General features: G+C 40.8%; 1 protein-coding gene and 3 long non-coding RNA genes across 19 annotated transcripts in view; all 4 read right to left on the bottom strand.

The window, feature by feature from the left end:
- dab1a (DAB adaptor protein 1a) overlaps window positions 1-23,666 on the bottom strand; it is a 192,037-nt gene that overhangs the window by 61,336 nt on the left and 107,035 nt on the right. The window contains exon 1 of one of the 13 annotated variants that reach the window (XM_086116032.1): window positions 22,122-22,373. The exons of the other annotated variants lie outside the window; for them this stretch is intronic. The gene's annotated coding sequence lies outside the window, so the exon portion shown is untranslated. Of the gene's footprint in view, window positions 1-22,121; window positions 22,374-23,666 lie in introns of those variants that run through there. 13 annotated transcript variants of the gene reach the window in all.
- LOC147202792 (uncharacterized) lies at window positions 1,350-5,914 on the bottom strand. Of its 3 annotated transcripts, none has more exons than XR_015101474.1 (9): window positions 5,834-5,914; window positions 5,377-5,454; window positions 4,926-5,003; window positions 4,471-4,547; window positions 4,015-4,092; window positions 3,558-3,635; window positions 2,989-3,078; window positions 1,924-2,729; window positions 1,350-1,853 (listed from the first exon to the last, which is right to left on the bottom strand). It is a non-coding gene; the product is annotated as an uncharacterized LOC147202792 (long non-coding RNA). The 3 variants fall into 3 exon arrangements; XR_015101473.1 differs by having other exon boundaries at window positions 1,350-2,321; window positions 2,428-2,729; XR_015101472.1 differs by having other exon boundaries at window positions 1,350-2,729.
- On the bottom strand, window positions 6,746-8,289 carry LOC147202791 (uncharacterized). The gene is made up of 4 exons (XR_015101324.1): window positions 8,106-8,289; window positions 7,653-7,730; window positions 7,200-7,277; window positions 6,746-6,821 (listed from the first exon to the last, which is right to left on the bottom strand). It is a non-coding gene; the product is annotated as an uncharacterized LOC147202791 (long non-coding RNA).
- On the bottom strand, window positions 9,528-14,149 carry LOC147202790 (uncharacterized). Of its 2 annotated transcripts, XR_015101465.1 has the most exons (5): window positions 12,644-14,145; window positions 10,822-10,984; window positions 10,538-10,730; window positions 9,929-10,006; window positions 9,528-9,550 (listed from the first exon to the last, which is right to left on the bottom strand). It is a non-coding gene; the product is annotated as an uncharacterized LOC147202790 (long non-coding RNA). The 2 variants fall into 2 exon arrangements; XR_015101464.1 differs by having other exon boundaries at window positions 10,822-14,149.

Below are 23,666 nucleotides of genomic sequence, written 5' to 3'. Positions count from 1 at the left end.
ATTGTACAATATTTACCCACAAGAAAGGCTTTATTTTGCCCGTTTCCATCAAGAAAAGCCTGGCAGAGCTCCGGCTGTTTTGAGGGGGTGGGATTGTCTGGTGAAAATGAGCCATTGCTCATCCTGCCACCTCTCGACAACAGGCCATTGCCAAGCATAGTTTTTGTTGCCCTGTCGACTGCCAAGGCGGAGCTCGGGGTGGGGAAAATGCAAGCAGGTTCTTCTCGTGGAAGCCGGAGCCCAGAGTGTCATCAACAAGTGCCCATGAAGACATGAAAGGCTTTTGATTCTATTTTCGCTTGTGGAGGATACACTTCATCCACAAAGTGTCAATTTACACTGTTCAATTGATATCGCGGGGGCAGCACCTGAGCGTCGCGGTTTTGACATTGTGATGTCAACAATTGGGGCACATTTCAGAATGTCTTGTAAACGTGTGCATTTCAATCAGCCGCAACTCGGCGCTCGCGACGTGTCACACAGACCAATCAGATCACGTCACGTCGTTTAACCTTGCCGCTTCCATTAATCGAGCTTCACACACACGCGCACGCAGTGGGCGACAGCCCCAGTGGCTGAATGGGTGGTCCCTTAATGCCCCTCGCTTCAAAAAGTGACTTATCGTGCTAATCGGAGCGCTACAACGGTCGTTATCTGGCAAAGAGTGGCGCTAATTGAAAGCCGCCCGTCCTAATGTACAGATACAGAAAGGGAGTGAATGCAATTACACAGCAAAGGCGCGTGTGCGCACACACGCACACACGCACACACACACACACACACACACACACACACATACGTGTTTTGGTGCATTTTCAGGACGTCCGTTTGTTCACCCGACATATGGGTACATGCCTTTCCCGTGGTCCTACAGGCTCCAAAAAAATATGGTAACCATGAAAAAAAATCAGGAAGACACCCATCTATTCAGATTTTGGCTAGGACGTAATTTTTTTTTGATTTATGACAAAACTACTACATATGAGGACATTGACTGGTTTTTGTGTATTATGGAGACAGTCACCTCAAACACACTGCCATTTCATGTTTTTGTGAATTTTGAGCCCCCTAGATACACATCATTTTCAAGTATATATGACTTATGAAGACCAGCTAAGAGTAAAGTGTGTAATTTTTAGATTGACTCCTGTTACATACCAACAGTATATGTTAGGCACATGTGTCCAATTGTCATGCTCGGGCACGGGGAGAACTCTACAAAGGAAGGAAGCCCAGATTCAAACTATCAATTGCTGAACTATGAGGCGAATGTGCCAAACAGTCGTTGATATTCATGGTAATAATACAAGACAGTAAAACTAAGCTGTGAAGAAGAAGAGACAGTTAAATATGTGGTCAGTCCACTTTCTTATTTTTTAATTGCTGACAAATATGAAATTATGAACACAGAAAACATGCCACCTCCTCTCCATGACACAAGGCAGTGCAATAGATGAGGGTTGTTTGAACTGAAGAAGATTATGTCAAAATGTGAATACTGTGATGAAGAATTTTTAATAAATGTGGCCATATATTGTGCCATGTGTGTAGCAACTTCTTCTTTAGCTACCTGTTAGACAAAAGCAACTTTTCAAAAAGTATTGAAATTCTTGAAATAGGATGAATTCAAATGTTTTAGGGTTTTTCTGAAATATCACCTCAAACCTAATAAGCCTATCTTTTGTGAGAAGTTTGTATATTGTACGTACGTTTATATACAGCAGGGGTGTCCAAAGTCGGTCCTCGAGGGCCGCTGTCTTTTTGTTTTCCAGCTCTCCCAGGATGTTCTAATGCTGCATCAGAGCTGACTGTTGAACTGATCATCTGAATCAGGTGTGATGCAGCTGCGAGAGCTGGAAAACAGGCACGACAGTTGCCCTCCCGGCCCAGATCGGGACATGCCTGATATACAGTATACCTTACATGTTCGTACATCTCCAAGGATTTTCCAATTTGCTCTTGAAGCTCATGAAACAATAAATGTGAAACAGTATTCAACAACAAATATGAAATCCGTAATTGACCATCCCACCCTAAATGCACCATTGCTATTGCTATAGTTAACTTGAACTGAAATGTACCCAGGCGTGCTCGCATTTCAATGGACTATCTATTCATTTCCCTTTTTAATGCAGTTATCCTGTTGTGGATGTAGTTTTTGATGGACACCCAGTCTCTGTCTTTCAGAGCTACTAGCTCTGCGTGGAGACAGGACTCACAGCTCGTTTTACCTGGAACGTTATGGCTTGTTATGAAATCAAACATATGTCTCTCAACAGCCTTCACTTCATCATCTGTCCACGTACGTCTCTTATTCCCACCTGTAAAAGAAGGCATTATTTATTAAAAATGGCATTGCAAATGTTAAAAATGCAAAATAAGATATTCCAGGAAATAATGAGAATTTTGAAAAAAATGCTCTTTAACCTTGCTTTTCATTGGAGCACTTTGACTTTTTGTTCATCAAAAGTACTTCAGCTTCAATTAAGATATGTTAATTTTTGCCATTTTTGTTTAACTTTAACTGGTGTTTTTGTTGTCCCGTGTGATTGAGAAGGAAGTGTCGTCCACGTTCTCTAACTGGGTTGGAGCAGAAATGTTTTCCAGGGTTGCGACAAAACTGTCGTCAGTGTTGTCAAAGGTGGTTGAAGCAGAAGTGCCTTCCATGTTGTCCGATGTAGATGGCGCATATGCATGGCTTGGGTTCCCAGAAGTGTCAGAGCTTGAGCCTTTGAAAAATTATACAAAAATAGTTGAATGTGGCTTTTCACCATTGCTTTCTTATATGTGCCAAATCGTCTCCTAATTTCTCAATTTTCTTTCGGCTGTCGAGGCCTAATGTGTTTTCAACCTGCACATTTTGCATCTTTCAACACCATTTTCAAATACTGTAGTAAATTGTTTCTAATTCATACATAGTTGTGCATAAAGACTGAGATTATCAGGCACCAATTTACTCTGTCTTATGTCATAACTTGAGGACATTACCATTTTCTGTGTAAGTGAGAATCGCTTTTTCTTGATTAAGGTCAGCATTGGTTTCTTTGCTCAAATCGTCATCGCTCGTGGTTACTTCATCTGGTTGGGTTAAAAAAAAACAGACAGGACAAAATGCTTTTGTTTCAGGGTAAACGCAGAATGTTAGATGTTTTAAAAATGATATTTAAACAACATCAAAATATTCAGCATTCTTCGTTCTGACCAGTTAATAAATGAAGAAACATTATTTCTCATTGAACATTGCTCACAGGAGAGTTTGGGAATAACGTACCACACTATAGAAAGTTTAACTCTGTTCAGCTCTGTGGAACAGCAATATGGGGACATTCAGACACAGCCTCTCCAGAGTTAGGTTAAGACAAAAGTCATGTCACCTGAAACACACTCAGGTTTTTCAGGTCTAAAGAAATATGAGGACATGACGACTGAAATCATGGAGAGTCCATGTTTCTGATTTATAACTTCTCCTGTGTTTGTCAAAGAAAGCTGTAAACTCAAAACTGGTATATATTGATAAAACGCAATGTTTTATCATGAAACGATTTGATAAATAAAACCTGTTGTAAGGATGAAATGAATCTTCCACTCCTTTCTTGATCTTCAGAAGGTTTCATCAGGATCCGAATACCTGGTGTCTGCAACATAGCAACAGTGCAGTGTCAGAAATATTCAAATTTATTCATCCTAATTAGTTAATAAATGAATAAACATTGTTTTTCATTGAACATCGCTCACAGGAGAGTTTGGGATTAATATACCACACTATAGAAAGTTAAAACTGTTCAGCTCTGTGTAACAGCAATATGGGGACATTCGAACACAGGCTCTACAGAGTTAGGTTAAGACAAAAGTCATGTCACCTGAAACACACTCAGGTTTTTCAGGTCTAAAGAAATATGAGGACATGACGACTGAAATCATGGAGAGTCCACGTTTCTGATTTATAACTTCTCCTGTGTTTGTCAAAGAAAGCTGTAAACTCAAAACTGGTATATAATGATAAGACGTAGTAACCTGTTGTAAGGATGAAGTGGATCTCTCATTCCATTCTTGGTCTCCAGAAGGTTCAGTCAGGTACCCGTCACTTGGTGTCTGCAACATAACAACATTACGGTGTCAAAATATTCAGCATTCTTCATTCTGACCAGTTAAGAGATGAATAAACATTATTTCTCATTGAACATCGCTCACAGGAGGGTTTGGGATTAATATACCACACTGTAGAAAGTTAACACCGTTCAGTTCTGTGGAACAGCAATATGGGGACATTCGAACACAGGCTCTCCAGAGTTAGGTTAAGACAAAAGTCATGTCACCTGAAACACACTCAGGTTTTTCAGGTCTAAAGAAATATGAGGACATGACGACTGAAATCATGGAGAGGCCATGTTTCTGATTTATAACTTCTCCTGCGTTTGTCAAAGAAAGCTGTAAACTCAAAACTCGTATATAATGATAAAACGTAGTAACCTGTTGTAAGGATGAAGTGGATCTCTCACTCCCTTCTTGGTCTCCAGAAGGTTCAGTTAGATCCCGTCACTTGGTATCTGCAACATAACAACATTACTGTGTCAAAATATTCAGCATTCTTCATTCTGACCAGTTAAGAAATGAATAAACATTATTTCTCATTGAACATTGCTCACAGGAGAGTTTGGGATTAATGTACCACACTATAGAAAGTTAACACTGTTCAGCTCTGTGGAACAGCAATATGGGGACATTCAAACACAACCTCTCCAGAGTTAGGTTAAGACAAAAGTCATGTCACCTGAAACACACTCAGGTTTTTCAGGTCTAAAGAAATATGAGGACATGACGACTGAAATCATGGAGAGGCCACGTTTCTGATTTATAACTTCTCCTGCGTTTGTCAAAGAAAGCTGTAAACTCAAAACTGGTATATAATGATAAGACGTAGTAACCTGTTGTAAGGATGAAGCGGATCTCTCACTCCCTTCTTGGTCTCCAGAAGGTTCAGTCAGGATCCCGTCACTTGGTATCTGCAACATAACATTAGGGTGTCAAAATATTCAGCATTCTTCATTCTGACCAATTAAGAAATGAATAAACATTATTTCTCATTGAACATAGCTCACAGGAGAGTTTGGGATTAATATACCACACTGTAGAAAATTAACACTGTTCAGTTCTGTGGAACAGCAATATGGGGACATTCGAACACAGGCTCTCCAGAGTTAGGTTAAGACAAGTCATGTCACCTGAAACACACTCAGGTCTTTCAGGTCTAAAGAAATATGAGGACATGACGACTGAAATCATGGAGAGTCCATGTTTCTGATTTATAACTTCTCCTGTGTTTGTCAAAGAAAGCTGTAAACTCAAAACTGATATACACTGATAAAATGCAATGACCTGTTGTAAGGATGAAGTAAATCTTCCACTCTTTTCTTGATCTTCAGAAGGTTTCATCAGGATCCGAACACCTGGTGTCTGCAACATAGCAGCATTGCAGTGTCAGAAATATTCAAATTTATTCATCCTAATTAGTTAATAAATTAATAAACATTGTTTTTCATTGAACATCGCTCACAGGAGGGTTTGGGATTAATATACCACACTATACAAGGTTAACACTGTTCAGCTCTGTGTAACAGCAATATGGGGACATTCGAACACAGGCTCTCCAGAGTTAGGTCCAGACAAAAGTCATGTCACCTGAAACACACTCAGGTTTTTCAGGTCTAAAGAAATATGAGGACATGACGACTGAAATCATGACGAGTCCATGTTTCTGATTTATAACTTCTCCTGTGTTTGTCAAAGAAAGCTGAAAACTCAAACCTGGTATGTAATGATAAGACGTAGTAACCTGTTGTAAGGATGAAGTGAATCTCTCATTCCATTCTTGGTCTCCAGAAGGTTCAGTCAGGTACCCGTCACTTGGTGTCTGCAACATAACAACATTACGGTGTCAAAATATTCAGCATTCTTCATTCTGACCAGTTAAGAAATGAATAAACATTATTTCTCATTGAACATTGCTCACAGGAGAGTTTGGGATTAATATACCACACTGTAGAAAGTTAACACTGTTCAGTTCTGTGGAAGAGCAATATGGGGACATTCGAACACAGGCTCTCCAGACTTAGGTTAAGACAAGTCATGTCACCTGAAACACACTCAGGTTTTTCAGGTCTAAAGAAATATGAGGACATGACGACTGAAATCATGGAGAGTCCATGTTTCTGATTTATAACTTCTGCTGTGTTTGTCAAAGAAAGCTGAAAACTCAAACCTAGTATATCATGATAAGAAGTAGTAACCTGTTGTAAGGATGAAGTGGATCTCTCATTCCATTCTTGGTCTCCAGAGGGTTCAGTCAGGTACCTGTCACTTGGTGTCTGCAACATAACAACACTACGGTGTCAAAATATTCAGCATTCTTCATTCTGACCAGTTAAGAAATGAATAAACATTATCTCTCATTGAACATAGCTCACAGGAGAGTTTGGGATTAATATACCACACTGTAGAAAGTTAACACTGTTCAGTTCTGTGGAACAGCAATATGGGGACATTCAAACACAGGCTCTTCAGAGTTAGGTTAAGACAAAAGTCATGTCACCTGAAACACATTCAGGTTTTTCAGGTCTAAAGAAATATGAGGACATGACGACTGAAATCATGGCGAGTCCATGTTTCTGATTTATAACTTCTCCTGTGTTTGTCAAAGAAAGCTGAAAACTCAAACCTAGTATATCATGATAAGAAGTAGTAACCTGTTGTAAGGATGAAGTGGATCTCTCATTCCATTCTTGGTCTCCAGAGGGTTCAGTCAGGTACCTGTCACTTGGTGTCTGCAACATAACAACACTACGGTGTCAAAATATTCAGCATTCTTCATTCTGACCAGTTAAGAAATGAATAAACATTATCTCTCATTGAACATAGCTCACAGGAGAGTTTGGGATTAATATACCACACTGTAGAAAGTTAACACTGTTCAGTTCTGTGGAACAGCAATATGGGGACATTCAAACACAGGCTCTTCAGAGTTAGGTTAAGACAAAAGTCATGTCACCTGAAACACATTCAGGTTTTTCAGGTCTAAAGAAATATGAGGACATGACGACTGAAATCATGGCGAGTCCATGTTTCTGATTTATAACTTCTCCTGTGTTTGTCAAAGAAAGCTGAAAACTCAAACCTAGTATATCATGATAAGAAGTAGTAACCTGTTGTAAGGAAGAAGTGGATCTCTCATTCCATTCTTGGTCTCCAGAGGGTTCAGTCAGGTACCTGTCACTTGGCGTCTGCAACATAACATTACGGTGTCAAAATATTCAGCATTCTTCATTCTGACCAGTTAAGAAATGAATAAACATTATTTCTCATTGAACATTGCTCACAGGAGAGTTTGGGATTAATATACCACACTATAGAAAGTTAACACTGTTCAGTTCCGTGGAACAACAATATGGGGACATTCTAAAACAGGCTCTCCAGAGTTAGGTTAAGACAAAAGTCATGTCACCTGAAACACACTCAGGTTTTTCAGGTCTAAAGAAATATGAGGACATGACGACTGAAATCATGGCGAGTCCATGTTTCTGATTTATAACTTCTCCTGTGTTTGTCAAAGAAAGCTGAAAACTCAAACCTAGTATATCATGATAAGAAGTAGTAACCTGTTGTAAGGAAGAAGTGGATCTCTCATTCCATTCTTGGTCTCCAGAGGGTTCAGTCAGGTACCTGTCACTTGGCGTCTGCAACATAACATTACGGTGTCAAAATATTCAGCATTCTTCATTCTGACCAGTTAAGAAATGAATAAACATTATTTCTCATTGAACATTGCTCACAGGAGAGTTTGGGATTAATATACCACACTATAGAAAGTTAACACTGTTCAGTTCCGTGGAACAGCAATATGGGGACATTCTAAAACAGGCTCTCCAGAGTTAGGTTAAGACAAAAGTCATGTCACCTGAAACACACTCAGGTTTTTCAGGTCTAAAGAAATATGAGGACATGACGACTGAAATCATGGAGAGTCCATGTTTCTGATTTATAACTTCTCCTGTGTTTGTCAAAGAAAGCTGTAAACTCAAAACTGGTATATAATGATAAAATGCAATGACCTGTTGTAAGGATGAAGTGGATCTCCCAATCCTTTCTTGATCTTCAGAAGGTTTCATCGGGATCCGAACACCTGGTGTCTGCAACATAGCAACAGTGCAGTGTCAGAAATATTCTAATTTATTCATCCTGATTAGTTAATAAATGAATAAACATTGTTTTTCATTGAACATCGCTCACAGGAGGGTTTGGGATTAATATACCACACTATAGAAAGTTAACACTGTTCAGTTCTGTGGAACAGCAATATGGGGACATTCGAACACAGGCTCTCCAGAGTTAGATTAAGACAAAAGTCATGTCACCTGAAACACACTCAGGTTTTTCAGGTCTAAAGAAATATGAGGACATGACGACTGAAATCATGGAGAGTCCACGTTTCTGATTTATAACTTCTCCTGCGTTTGTCAAAAAAAGCTGTAAACTCAAAACTGGTATATAATGATAAAACGTAGTAACCTGTTGTAAGGATGAAGTGGATCTCTCACTTCCTTCTTGGTCTCCAGAAGGTTCAGTCAGGATCCCTTCACTTGGTATCTGCAACATAACAACATTACGGTGTCAAAATATTCAGCATTCTTCATTCTGACCAGTTAAGAAATGAATAAACATTATTTCTCATTGAACATTGCTCACAGGAGTGTTTGGGATTAATGTACCACACTACAGAAAGTTAACACTGTTCAGCTCTGTGGAACAGCAATATGGGGACATTCAGACACAACCTCTCCAGAGTTAGGTTAAGACAAGTCATGTCACCTGAAACACACTCAGGTTTTTCAGGTCTAAAGAAATATGAGGACATGACGACTGAAATCATGGAGAGGCCACATTTCTGATTTATAACTTCTCCTGCGTTTGTCAAAGAAAGCTGTAAACTCAAAACTGGTATATAATGATAAGACGTAGTAACCTGTTGTAAGGATGAAGCGGATCTCTCACTCCCTTCTTGGTCTCCAGAAGGTTCAGTCAGGATCCCGTCACTTGGTATCTGCAACATAACAACATTACGGTGTCAAAATATTCAACATTCTTCATTCTGACCAATTAAGAAATGAATAAACATTATTTCTCATTGAACATAGCTCACAGGAGAGTTTGGGATTAATATACCACACTGTAGAAAGTTAACACTGTTCAGTTCTGTGTAACAGCAATATGGGGACATTCGAACACAGGCTCTCCAGAGTTAGGTTAAGACAAAAGTCATGTCACCTGAAACACACTCAGGTTTTTCAGGTCTAAAGAAATATGAGGACATGACGACTGAAATCATGGAGAGTCCATGTTTCTGATTTATAACTTCTCCTGCGTTTGTCAAAGAAAGCTGTAAACTCAAAACTGGTATATAATGATAAGACGTAGTAACCTGTTGTAAGGATGAAGCGGATCTCTCACTCCCTTCTTGGTCTCCAGAAGGTTCAGTCAGGATCCCGTCACTTGGTATCTGCAACATAACAACATTACGGTGTCAAAATATTCAGCATTCTTCATTCTGACCAATTAAGAAATGAATAAACATTATTTCTCATTGAACATAGCTCACAGGAGAGTTTGGGATTAATATACCACACTGTAGAAAGTTAACACTGTTCAGTTCTGTGGAACAGCAATATGGGGACATTCGAACACAGGCTCTCCAGAGTTAGGTTAAGACAAAAGTCATGTCACCTGAAACACACTCAGGTTTTTCAGGTCTAAAGAAATATGAGGACATGACGACTGAAATCATGGAGAGGCCACATTTCTGATTTATAACTTCTCCTGTGTTTGTCAAAGAAAGCTGTAAACTCAAAACTGGTATATAATGATAAGACGTAGTCACCTGTTGTAAGGATGAAGTGGATCTCTCACTCCCTTCTTGGTCTCCAGAAGGTTCAGTCAGGATACCAACATCTGGTGTCTGCAACATAGCAATATTACAGTATCAGAAATATTCTAAAAAGTATTCTTCAGTAACTGAAGAAGTATGAGGGCATGACTGAAATCATGAAAAGCAACATTATACCAACCATAGAGTGTCAGAAATATGTCGTAGTTATATGACTTTTGAATAAATTGAACTACTTTTTTCAGTGACCACATTCACAGCACAAGTACTGTGTAGTACAGTACTCTTTATGGTACTTACCACTGTACAGCTCTGATAGCTAACAATTTCAGGACATCAGACACGACTGAGTTCAAATAATAAAGACAACACCCGAAACATACTCTTTCAGACTAAATCAATGTAATGACTGAAAAATGTGGAGTCCATGTTCCTGTCTTTGAATTTCTGTTGACGTCAAATAATCCTCTAAAACAGACACTTGTGTTAACTTTTAAAAGGTAATAAACTGTTGATGAAAATGATATTTCACTCACCTATGAAATATAGTGATTTACTTATTAGATCTGGTTGTCTACAGGTGTATATTCAGGCATTACTTACCAGTGCTCTCCATGCCCACTGAGAATCTCCATAGTCATAGGTTATTTCATTCCCTGCTTCGATATTTTCAATTGCAAACAAGCAAAGATGAGGTTTATCCTGGATTGTCAGCTTTTTCATTCTACAGTTTGGGCCTTTGTGAGCATCATTGACAAGTCGACCTAATGAACCATCTTCATGGGAGGAATCAATGCTGAAATTGAACAATGAAACATGAAATGTTTTTCCAGTAAAACTACAATGTTGTACAGAACCACATGATGTTTTTCTAGATCTTGACTTACCACCATGTGCTTCCTTTCCATTCAAAATCAAACAGGAAACAATTTTGCTTCTCTGTGTACTTTTTCTGTCTCTTGTCTCGTTCATAACTTGAGATTAACTCTCCACGGTACTCAACCACAAATAACCCCTTTTCGATTGGTTCACTTGTAAATACACCACGTCCTAGGACACGAAAAGTTGACACTTAAATGTTGATTAATACAATCCAAATCAGGCTTACACAATGCAGTTAATCAGATATTCACAAATACATGCAGACCAAAAAATAAAAATTTAAAGAGGGGAAAAAACATGTTTAGTGGTACGATAACAAAATAATTCCATGTAAAACTAAAAACAATTATCAGAATCGCTGATAATTTTCTTTAGCAATTTGTATCAGCACAAAATAATGTGGCTCCTTACATCAGAGTTGTTTACATTGCTTGCCTTCAATTGAACAGAATGTATGGAATAGCAAAGAAAAATACCAGCGGTTTGACCGACAGTTTGACTAAAGTGATCATCATAAGTCAAGTGAAGTACCATTTTTCCTCAATGGATAACATTCGAAACCTAATTTCAGTTCCTATACTATTCCACTCCAAACTGCATTATATGGTTGAGGGAGAGAAAGAGAAGAGCAATAAGGTCAAAAAAAGTATGGGCAGCAATGTTGGTAATGCATTACCACCATAGTTTTTATTTTGGTCACAGGCAACCTAATGCGGCTGCACAGTGTGCGACTGGTTGGCACGTCCGCCTCACAGTGCCTTCTTGTGTGGAGTTCTCCCCATGGCTGCATGGGTTTTCTCCGACTACTTTGGTTTCCTCCCACATTCCAAAAACATGCAACGTAGTAGGTTCACTGAACTCACTAAATTGTCCCTCGGTGTGATTGTGAGGGTGAATGGTGGTTTGTCTGTGTGTCCTGTGATTGGCTGGCACCCAGTTCAAGTTGTACCCTGCCTACTGTCCGAAGACAGCTGGGATCGGCTGCAGCACAGCCAGGCCCGTATTAGTATAAATGGGTTTGAAAATGGTTGGATGGGATGTTTTTTTTAATCTGATTAACTGTGCGTTTCTATTTTTGTTATTTTCTCTTTGTAAATACACATGCAACTCTAACAATTGTGGGAGGGAAAGGATTCATCTAATTTCTTTGTAAGCTGTCCTGGCGTTTCACACCTCCGATCTCCAATCAGAAATCCCACTGAGCAATATACACCACTGCACATAGAAAAGATACATTATGACTAAAATAAAAATTAAGCAATCAACAATAATAGTCATAATGATAATGACATACATAATTCCTGTGACCATTCTTTCAGTTTTAAACTAAGTAGAGACCTTTGATGGGCAGTACAAATTGCTGATAAAAATGTGGATTTGTCAAACAGCTACCACAGCCTTCTTCAATCAGGTGAAATAGGCATTGTGAAGGAAGTTTGAAGGCATCTAATTTTCCTCGACTATTACAGATAGTATGCGTTTTTTATGAATTGTGATATTTGTTGAAGCACAATATTTTAACAGAAGCCGAATAATTTCTATTTCTATTTTTTCATTTCAAGATATTCCTAGTTCTACATGGCAATACAATATTCTCAAGAATTGAATGATAATGGCTGCTAAACATTCTCTTAAAAAGTACTTCAATTATTTTTGCTCCAATATGATCAATGGCATAAAAAAAACATGCTGTTGTTTATTGTGATATTTTTGGGGTAAATACAATGTGCGAATAAAATCTGTCACTGTGACAGGCTTTGGTTGCAGCTCTTGTCATGTGCGTGTGGTAGCCATAAGAATTAGATAGCAGGTAGATTGATAGCATACCTTTATAATCATTGATCCACTGGGCTTTCAAACAAGGCTTGTCGACTCCAGATAAAATAAAATGAGCAGCCTCAGATTCAGGGCTCAGTCTGGCTCTTCTTTGTGACATTATCACCACCAGTAAACATCTACAATGGAAAGTGAGAAGAAGTCAGCCAGACAAGCAAGCACAATACAATGGCAGCACTTATTTTGGCTCAGAAAGTACTGAGCCAAAGGAATATTATTTTCTTCCTCAAATATACAAAAATTCATTTCATCAAACATTTGCTGGTCAGATTAATAGATTCGGGCAAACCATTTGTCAGGCAGATAACAATGTAAAATTAAAATAGAGTAACACAATATTGTCTTGACCAAATGTACCAACAAAGCTGAATTCTGCTATAATTTCATTGCAAACGTTTGTTTGTTTTTTCATTGAAACGGTGTACAATTGAATCAACACAAGAATAAACAGTGTAAATACACCAGACTTAGCATAAAGGCTAGAAGTGCATGGCCCACTTTCATTAGGCTACCTGTACTAACTAATTTCAATTAACTGCAATCAAATAAAACAAATACTGCACTGAAATAAACATTTGGCACCAAAATCAAGTTCCACAGACTGTGTTGTCAAAGATTTAGAAAGGTTTTCTAGAACCTTGCCTGCAGGACATGTCCACATTACTTTTACTGGAAGCTTATTAGCATGCTAACGATCTAGCTAGCTAGCTAGCTAGCTAGCTGTCTAATTGAATGACATTACCTTTGGTGGGCACTGTTAAACACGGTTATATTGAACAAAGTCTATGTTACAGTAAGATAAACGAAAAGGAATTGCTTACCAGGTGGTCATCCACGCGTGGTCGTGTTTGTTTCAGAGAGTTTAATAGATATCTGGCTGTAGGATTGTCTGGCTGCTTCACATGTTGGGTTTTGTGTGACTGCTAATTGAAGTGACTTACCAGGACGAGGGCGGGGAAAATGTGTGAGTCAGTCCGAAAAAGATGACATATGAGGTCCTGCACAATGACGTCACTGAAAGTGTGTTAAAAGTGTGTTAAGGTACCGAAGTTGGCCACTAGTTTTCCAAATGAAAAGTGAGTCGAAAGTTAAACACACTTAAACACACAATTTCTGGAAATTGTGCTCTTTCAGGACATCACTTATTTTTGGTGTGGGAGTATCCTCGTGAGCTCTAGAGTAGTGTAGACTGCGTGGAAATATGAGGACGCGAAAAATGTCCTCATTTTTCCACAGGTCCTCATTGTGAAGGTGTGTTATCATAAAATTGTCCTGAGATGTCATGAATACAAACACACACACACACACACACACACACACACACACACACACACACACACACACACACACACACACACACACCATCATGTCCCAACCTTGCCATTGAAAGCCTTCAATTCGACACGACGCGGGCACATGCTCTTTGTTCCCACCTGAGAGGCTGAACTATTTCACGGTGCTCCACGCCAAGTTGCAAGCAGTATTTGGAAATGAAAACACAAAGAAGAAAACACAACAACCCTTCAATGAAAAGGAGCAAATCACAGCTTATATCAATAAAAATGTATTTTACTGTATGACATGAATGGACAGTGAGTGACAGCTAGAGCAATCTTTTGGAATTATGGCAGCCTCTGATTCAGTACCAGCCAATTCTGGACCAAGTCTGAAAAGACGTTTAAAAACGTCTTTGGGAGTGAATGAGTTAAGCTGTTTTGGCAGACATATAGCAGCAGTGATATGGTAAATAGTAGTTGTGGTGGTGCGCGATTGCTTGCTTGCTTAGTGTGCGAGAAAGTTCAATAGCCTTTTATTCCAAGAAGCTAAAACAAGCAAATAAAACTGTAAAACTGTAGCAAAAAGCAAAAGGGCTCAAAAAGTGCTACCAAACGGAAAAGTATCAATCTAAAAGACTACGATGAGTTGAACAAAATTGTCATCTACAAAGTTGCAAAAAGAACAAAATAACGTACATAAAAGCGTTGCAGGAAGCCGTAGGATAAAAGTTACAATTTACGAACAAAACTGACAAACTTGAAAGAAGTACCGTCATTTCCGGACTAAACAGCGCACCGGATTATAAGCCGCACCCGCGACATTTTGAAAGGAAAAACCATTTTGTACACACACAAGCCGCACCTGTGTATAAGCCGCAGGTGCCCATTTTGTAACATGAAATATTTGTAAAGAAAGTACACGGAAAGAGGTTTTAACGTTTCATAACTTTTCTTTGCCTGTTTCTTTCTGCCTACATTCTTGCTGCTGGAGGCTGTAAATTTCCCCAGTGTGGGACTAATAAAGGATATCTTATCTTATCTTATCTTAATGCTTCAGCATGACGGCAGTAAAATGGAGCACTGTCACTTTAAAAGGAGCGTTGGATAATCTCGTGGGAAATCTCGTGAGACTTGGACTACGAAGTGAAGGGAGCCGAACGCTGAGCTGTGCTTATTCGGATCTGATGGATCTGCAATCGGCATTGTAACCCGGCTGATCGTATTTTTTGTTTATTTTAAATAATAGTTGATGACACACAAGCTAAATCAGTGACAACTTTTATAACGCGTACTGTGTTGTTGTTGTTTTTTCACATGAATCAACTCACACGAAAATTCAAGATTGCTCATTTCTTTGTGCGTGAGCAAATTTGAATGACTTAATTTTGTAGGCAAGCCACACAAGCGCCACAAGTGCCAATTACATGGAGGAAATCTCGTGGGCATGTCCGGATGAGCTCAAGTGCGTGTTGCGAGGCTTCGTCTTCTCCCCAAATTGCTGCCGCGCGAGGCAAGCTTTAAGCTACTTTGCAAACACGTGAAATTGACGGCACCGGCGCGCTTTATTCCCCGGCAAAAAAAAAAAAAAAAAAAGCTTGACTAATATAATAAACGCGCGCTTACAAGCTTCTAAAGCTTCTAAAGCCGCACGTCACCAACTGTCTCCGGTGGTTCAGATTTGGCGTATGTACGCGGGTAGGGCAGGGTCTTTGTTAGCGTGTCGCTAATGTGTATTTACGCGGGTCAAATCCTCTTACGTGTGCGGCAGTAAACAAGGCTAAAAAGGGGAAAATGTCATCGGCGCTACTGGAGGGGGAGGCGGGGGGTCACCAGGAAGCACGCTGACATTATCAAGAGCGTGGTCCTTTGGTATTTCAATGTCAACATAGGCACAGTCCATCTGTGGGTCGCCATCTATGGATTTAAGGGGGCCAGCCGGACATGTCGGCCCCCACCCCCACCAAATTGTGTTTTGAGTAGTTTTTATTTGTCTTTATGAAGTGACAGCTGTTTATATCGAATATTTACTGGTCGAAATAACAATGCGGTGGAAGTGCAATACATGTCTAATACTCAGTGCGTGGGGGGCCCCCCACGCACTGAGTATTAGACATGTATTGCACTTCCGCACAAAAATATATATTTTTTTTATATATATAAATAATATAAAAATTATATATATATATAATTTCAAAAAGAAAAATGTTCCAGATTGAAAATATGAAAATGTAGTTCCTAAATTTATTTTTCATTTTGAATGACTTCATATGTATTAGATGTGGCAGAAATCTACACTTTTTCCAGGAATAAAATTTGCTGTTAATGTTCTGAACTCCTGTTTCAACACCCTTGAGCAGAATAAGCTTTGTGTGGTGATCCAGTACCGTCGCTCATTTTACACACCTGATGTCATATTGGCCTTCTTTGGACGGCGAAACTAGTGGAGAGTGAGTGAGAGATTTGTGAAGTCAGAGCTCAATAAATATGAAGTCATCTCTGCGATTCATAGGCAGCGACATATGGCATCCTATCCACTTCATGACGGGTTGGAGCTGGTCCCAGTACAAGATGCTAGCATAACATGCCAAAGAGGTTTTATTAAATTTTTAAAAAAATAATAAAATAAATCAATAGAAGCAAATAGAAAATGAAGTAAAAAGTAAATTAGTCGTATTACTGAAGGTTGGCGGACCGGTACTCGGCCGTGCAGACAACTTTTGAAAAAAAAGATTCCCAAAGTATGTATGTAACCCCCCCTCCCATTGCATTCTTGCATTCTATTACATTACATTGTCGATTTGAATTTGATGAATTGTTCAAATCTACTCTATTTCATATGAATAGTGGGATTACTCTACTGGATTACATCTTGAATTATGTTCAGATTTCAATCACTTCTTGCTTTTAAAGCCCACCCCCCTGGGTGCCGCCAACGCTGATTGGACAGGAACTAAATTAGGACAGACACGTTGCTCACTCCGGCTATTAAAGCGCGTCTAATATCGACAACAGAGAGCAGACGCGGGTTTGGAAATTAATTAGGAAGGGAAAGGAAGGAAGAGGGAGAGAGGTACAAAGAGGAAATTCTCAACGGAAACCATCTTTGTCCTATTGGTTGCTCCTATGCAACCCCCCCCCTTCCACCCCTTCCCGCTCACGGTCTCTGGGTGAGCGCATGAACGACGACGCTAACACCGCCCCCCCACTCCCCCACCAGCAAGTCCTCTGCGCGCGAATTCATTAGCTGCTCTGCTCCTTGAATAAAGACTACGGCATCTCCGCTCACTGGCGGGCTTTTAAAGGGGGGGGGGGGGGGGGATATATACTGGCTGGTGTTTGTTTGTGGCTTTCTCCCGTGCCAGATAAGATGGGGTGAGAAGAGTTTTATTCAGCCAAGGGGTGAAGTTGTACATCACTGTGTGTGCGCGCGAATGCGATCGGGGGTTTGACGTCAGGGAAAACGAGTGTGTGAGGATGTAAAGCCTTGAATTAATTGAGGTGTTAATGTGCTGTGACTCCAGCGTGGCGCATTACGCTGTGTGTGTGCGCTTGTATACAGGGTGGACCAAAAGTAGATTTTCACGCACGTTTTTCCATTTTATACAACCAAAAGGCTTTTTTTTTTGTGTGTGTGTGTCCCCCCCCGGCTCCCCATAGTGAAAACACACAACACCAATTTTAGACAACTTTACAATGACTTTGTGCAACCGATTCCGAAAGGCAGTGTGTGCGCGGACTGCTCCCGTGTCTTCCGATGCTAATCCCAGCACTAGTGGCGGATTGCGAGTGTTTTAAAAGATTACAGATTACAGCCGGCAGTGGCAGATTAGCTGGCGGATTGACCCGCATCCTCTCGCATTCGCTGTGGCCAGCGTAGGGCAGATGTGGTAAATTTTTCAAGGAAGGGATTGATGGAAAATGATATGGTGTGCTTTGAATGGTCAACCCTTGATTGAAAATCGAAACCTTAATCCTGTATTAAAACTAATTCAAAACCCTAACTTTATTTTTTGAAAACCTCAATTTGGTTTTAAATCATTATTTGAAACCCCAGCCCAGGCTTGAAGTATGATGTGATCGGCTTTGGAATGCTAGTTTGAACCTTAACCCTGGTTTGACACCTTCGTCTCAAGCCATAACTCGAGATTGAAACCAGATTTCAAAACCCTAACTCGAATTTGAAATCCTAATTTTTGCTTGAAAATGTAACTCCAAATTATGCGGTATGGTTTGAATCACAAATGTTTGATATGTGATGTGGTATGCTTTGGATTGTCATGCTCACCCTGTCTTGAAACTCTTAATTCGGAACCCTAACCTTTGTTTGAGACATGAATCCTGTCTTGAAACCTTAATTTTGAACACTAGCCCTTGTTTGAGACGGTAACCCAGGAATGAAACATTATATGATATACTCTGGATAACCAACATTTCTATAGATGGATAAAATGCTTGACAATCGATGTGATATGCTTTGGGGCGTTAACCCTAACCTACCATTGAAACTGTCATTCAAAACCGTAACTCTAATTTGAAAGCCTGACTCTGGCTTGAAAAATGAAGTTGTATCATTTGCATTTTTCATGAATGGCAGGGCAAAATGTTTAATATTCAGTGTGGTATGCCTTGAATGGTAACCTAAACATGGCTTGAAACGATATTCTGAAACGATTAACCTGCCTTAAAACCCTAACATGGAACCGCAAAATTTGCGTTATTCTTTGAATGAGTTTTTCTGATGGACGGGACTTTGATTTGATGTGGTATGGTTTGGATCATAAGATTTTTTTAAAAAATACAAACACGCGCACACACACACACACACACACACACACACACACACACACACACACACACACACACACACACACACACACACCCCTCAGAATGATCCAGTGCATTTGCACACCAGCGCATTGCACTAGCAAAATAATAAACATATTATGTATTACATGTTTCCTCCTGGGACTAAAAGGCCTCCAAATGAACACATACATACACAAACAAGCGAGCAAGCAAGCAAGCACATTCCCAGTGGACTATGTAGGCAGCGTGGTTGATAATCACACATAAAAAAAAAAAAATGCATGCAGTATGTCGATCAGTCACCAAAGCTATGAAGTGACAAAGCAGCAATATCCAAGAAGTTGCAACACCTTATGGAGAGGGGACGTGTCATGCTGCCTTCCCTCCGTGCTTATTTTAGTCAGTATGCTCGTTGTGAGGTCTGTAGGAAATCCCGATTTCGTCATATAAGACAGAAATGGACTTGCACTCCAAATTTGTAATCACAATAAGAACGAGGCTTACTTTTGTATTCGCAATTCAACAATTCAACCAAACCAATTGTGTCATGTCTGTCTTTGTTTTTGTTCCTGCTCCAGCTGGAGTGAAGGGTGTTCCCCTCCAGCAGGCAGCTGGCGCACCTGTTCCAGTATTTAAGGACTGCTAAAACGCCTACTCTCTGTCCGATTATTGACCTTGTTTGCTGCTTATGTTTTCTAGACCCCTTGAACTTGGCATCGTCGTTGTTGCTCTTGAGTTGCTTGTTTATAAGTATTGACATTATTTTGTCTTTGATCTTGCTCTTATTTTGTTTCTCCTGTCGTTGAACTCTTGTCATTTCGTTGATATTCTCGGCTTATTCCCTTGTCTTCTGCAAGCGCTTTTTGTTTATGCATTGTTTTTCCTGGCTCCGTGTGACCAGCGATTTCTGTTTGTACTTTCTGTCAATAAATATTTTGTGTGATCGCATTTTATTTGAGCCTGCATTTTTGGGATCCCAAAAACATGATTTGGTTCGGTTCTTAACCGGATAATTGTGCCTGAGGTCGCATCTTAACCCTTGTTCAAAACCCAACCCAGGCTTGAACTAATTCTCTGCTTTTCCTTCAGGTAGCAAGCAGTTGATGTGGTATGCTTTGGAAAACGACACCAAGCTTGGCTTGAAAGCTTACTCTGAAACTTTAAACGTTGTTTGAAACTCTATCCCAGGTTTGAAACCCTAGCCCCCTGTATGGAAACCGTTACGAGGCTTTAAAAATACATTTCCGACATTAACCACTCTAACTCTCTACCCTGAATTGAAACCTTACTTTAAAACCCAACTATCGTTTGTAAATCTCTTCTTGGCTGGAAAACCTATTCTGAAACTCTAACTTGAGGTTGAGTTGTTGTTGAAATTCTCTCCCTGCCTTGAAACGAGACAAAGTGAGCCTGGCAATCCTTGTCAAAGTCCCATTTCTTATAACTGAGCGTCAAATGCGAATGAGAGGACTTGATGGGGCGCGTCGGCAAAATGGAAAACACCTCACGGCCAACTGGATTTATTTTGAATTAGACGTGCAACGATTTCACACGGCAAAGCCTTGGGCACGAGCCTAAAAAGAGAACTGGACTCTTTTTATTGCAGCGTGTGCCATATGAGCAGCTTTAGCATTGTCAAAATGAAGGCTGCTTGCTTGCAAGGCCACGTCTGCATTTAAGGGAGCACAAACGGCAGCTTTCAGTGACCCTCAATGAAGCCCTAAACAACTTTTTACGAGCCCAAAAACTGTCGACCAGCGCTGGAGAAACGCAGCATGAGAGCAGCCCGAGAGGGCGAGAGCGTAAGGAGCCGAGATTTGAATGAGGGCAATAGAGAGCACTCGATAGTTTGTCTTTCTGTGAGCTTCCAAACAAGACTCCGGGGGGTTACCATGGTGACCGAGCTCGCCTGCCGGGCCCATACAAGCGCATGTAAAAAGGGGAGTGGCGGGGGGTAAAGGCAAGAAAAGCGTAACTTCTTGAAAGTGGCACTGGAAGGGGAAAAAATAACAAGTGAAAAAGAAAAGCAGTGAATACCATTATGCTGCGTTTATTTTGAACTTTTAAGCAAGACTAAACACAAATTTTCATTTTAGCAGTCATGTAAAAGGTAGTTGTTTTTTTTTTAATAGTCATCACTGGCCTCCTCAATGATTAAATATAAAAACCTTAGGGCACTCATTGAAATAAGTTTAAAAAAAATGTTCTGTGCAGGATAAAACATTTTTTCATATTAATTAGAGAAAAAAAATGATCGACAGCCACAGAGTAATATTACATATTTGCTAATCTTTTGTTAAAAAAAAAACCTCTCTCAGTGTGAGGTAAGGCACTTCTTTTAAAAAAAAAAACTGCCATAATGTGTCTTCGAGACTTTGCATGTTAAAAAAAAAGTTTGGTTCAATGGAATTTAACTTAATATGGACAAACTCCCACACTTTTTCACAAATAAACTGTAAACGGACGCCGTACATCCAAACAAGCAAATGAAGTGAGTCTGCTGAAGGTGACGCTGATTCGCTGTAGCGAGCCCTGACAGGGCAAAGCTACCTCTTATTTCTTTCAAAATGTTGATCATAAAATTAGGATTGTTTTCAACCAGCAGCGACACTGATCATCTCAGTGGCTCCGGCAGTCTTGGTCGGTTTTTACCTCTTGTTGGATCAAAAGCTGAACCCAACGTGCTGCCTCAAATCCTCCAACTGCATTGGGGATCAATCATGCAGCTTGACTCCATCCCTTTTGGCCTTAACACCGGGTTAGCTATTTCTCACAAATTGGGCTACTTTGAACCCAAAAGGTTTGCAGAGCATGTGAATAAATGACATGTGGACAAAATATTAGGAACTCTGTCAATCGCATCCAGCACAAAAAGACGCCAAAGACTTTGTCTGTACCACCACAAGTGCAACTAACAAAGTGCGGAGCAGTTTGAACCCTCAGGGTGCTCCCCACCCCTTGCCACTGTTTTGAACTTAACCCCCCCCCCCCCCGCCCACAAACGGTCAGCACGCCGGTCAAGCGCAACGCTAGAACGTGTCGATCCGGACGGGAAACGTGGTGAAATAAACTTAACGGGCGTTCCTTTCCACTCTTTTTGGGGGGGGGGGGGGGGGATTAGTGACAAGCTGATGAGAGGAGACGCCGCTGAAATGCAGCAATCCAGTGTACAGCTCCCGCCTAATCACACACACAGATGCTCGGCGCACACACACTCTATATGTTTCACTGAGGGGGTGCGCACGCACACACAAAAACACACACACACGCGCGCACACACACACACACACACACACTAAACATCTCAATGCACCAGCACATATTGCATTGCGGTGATTGGAGCGCAGGATCTGACACACTTTTTCCAACACCTGTTCTGCGCTTACCTTTGCACAGCAGCAAAAAGAAGCACACTTAGTTCCCATTTTGGAAGGAAAAAAAAATGGGATAAAAATGAAAAAGCAAGGTTAGCGGCGTTCCCGCGTGCCTCCTCCTGTTGGTTTATTCACACATCCACAGAGAGTTGCAGTGGGCGCAATAATCCAGTTTTCCATGCCGAGGAGAGCGCGCGCAAGCTTCCTCACATCTTTTCTGTCTCAATCCCCTTTTCCAAACTATGCCGGTCTTCTTTCAGCACCTCCTCCTCCTCCTCCTCCTCCTTCTAGCCTCTCTCTCTCTCTTGCTCTCTCTCCCCCCGAGGTTGCCTGGTTACCTCCTTCTGCCGCACGCTAGCCAATGGCGGGCTGGGGCTCCTCTTAACCCCTCCGATGCCAGACTGTCCTATTTGCAGCTTTCAAGGAGTAGAGGGAAGTGATGGGAAAGGGGGTGCGGGGGGGGGGGGCTGAAGATGAGCAAAAATGTATATTACCAAACTATAATGAGGAAGGAGAAGATGAAAGGAGAGTGGGGCAAGGCAGGGGATTCAAGGCTCGGATTGACTTTTGAAATTTAAAAAAAAGGGAGAAAAAAATGTGTGATGTTTTCAGGGCATTTGTTATTTTGTTTCCCCTGAGAAACATTGAAATTGGAAGGAAAGCACGGTTCATATGAAAGGGTACATACTGTATCATGGAAATGGAAACGGGGGTAGCGACTTATCCAATGTTATGAGGCTCGGGGTTGGAATCTCTGTGGAGTTTGCGTGTTTACATGAATTGTTTTTTCGGTGTGAGCCCTGCGACGGGCCGCCTCTTGCTCAAAGTCAGCTGGACATGAGGACACGCACCAGAAAAAAAATCAATGAATGTTGTTTTTTTGAATGACCGAAACAAATAATAGGTAAGAACGTACTCTGCGTGTAGTCGAGAAAGCATCTATCCACTCATCCATCCATTTTCCGATCCGCTTCATCCTCACAAGGGTCGCAAGGGGTGCTGGAGCCTATCCCAGCTGTCTTCGGACAGTAGGTGGGGGGGGGCACCCTGAACCGGTTGCCAGCCAATCGCAGGGCACACATAGACGAACAACTATCCGCGCTCACATTCACACCTGGCGACAATTTAGAGTGTTCAATCAGCCTGCCATGCATGATTTTGGAATGCGAGAGGAAACCGGAGTACCCGGAGAAAACCCACGCAAGCACGAGGAGAACATGCAAACTCCACCCAGGAAGGCCAGGGCCAGCATCGAACCCTGAACCCTGAACCTCTGCACTGTGAGGTCGATGCGCTAACCACTCGATCACCAGGCCGCCTTGAGAAAACATAGTAAAGTAATTCAAATCTATTTCCTGTCTATGAGCTGCAGGCTCTAATTGCCCCACGGGGATAAATAAAGTTTTCTGAATCTGAATCTGGCCTACCAGCATTCCATCACACATGTGTTTTACATGTGAGAAGTTGAAATTTTGCTACAGATTTTAGCAATCATTGTAGAAGTTGACATGTTTGAGCTGCTTTCGCGGGCCACATAAAATGATGTGGCGGGCCAGA

Source organism: Hippocampus guttulatus, chromosome 7 (assembly GCF_054856545.1).
Source record: "Hippocampus guttulatus isolate MCC_2025c chromosome 7, RoL_Hgut_1.0, whole genome shotgun sequence".
NCBI classification, from domain to species: Eukaryota; Metazoa; Chordata; class Actinopteri; order Syngnathiformes; family Syngnathidae; genus Hippocampus; species Hippocampus guttulatus.
This window is presented reverse-complemented; position numbering and strand designations above follow the sequence as displayed.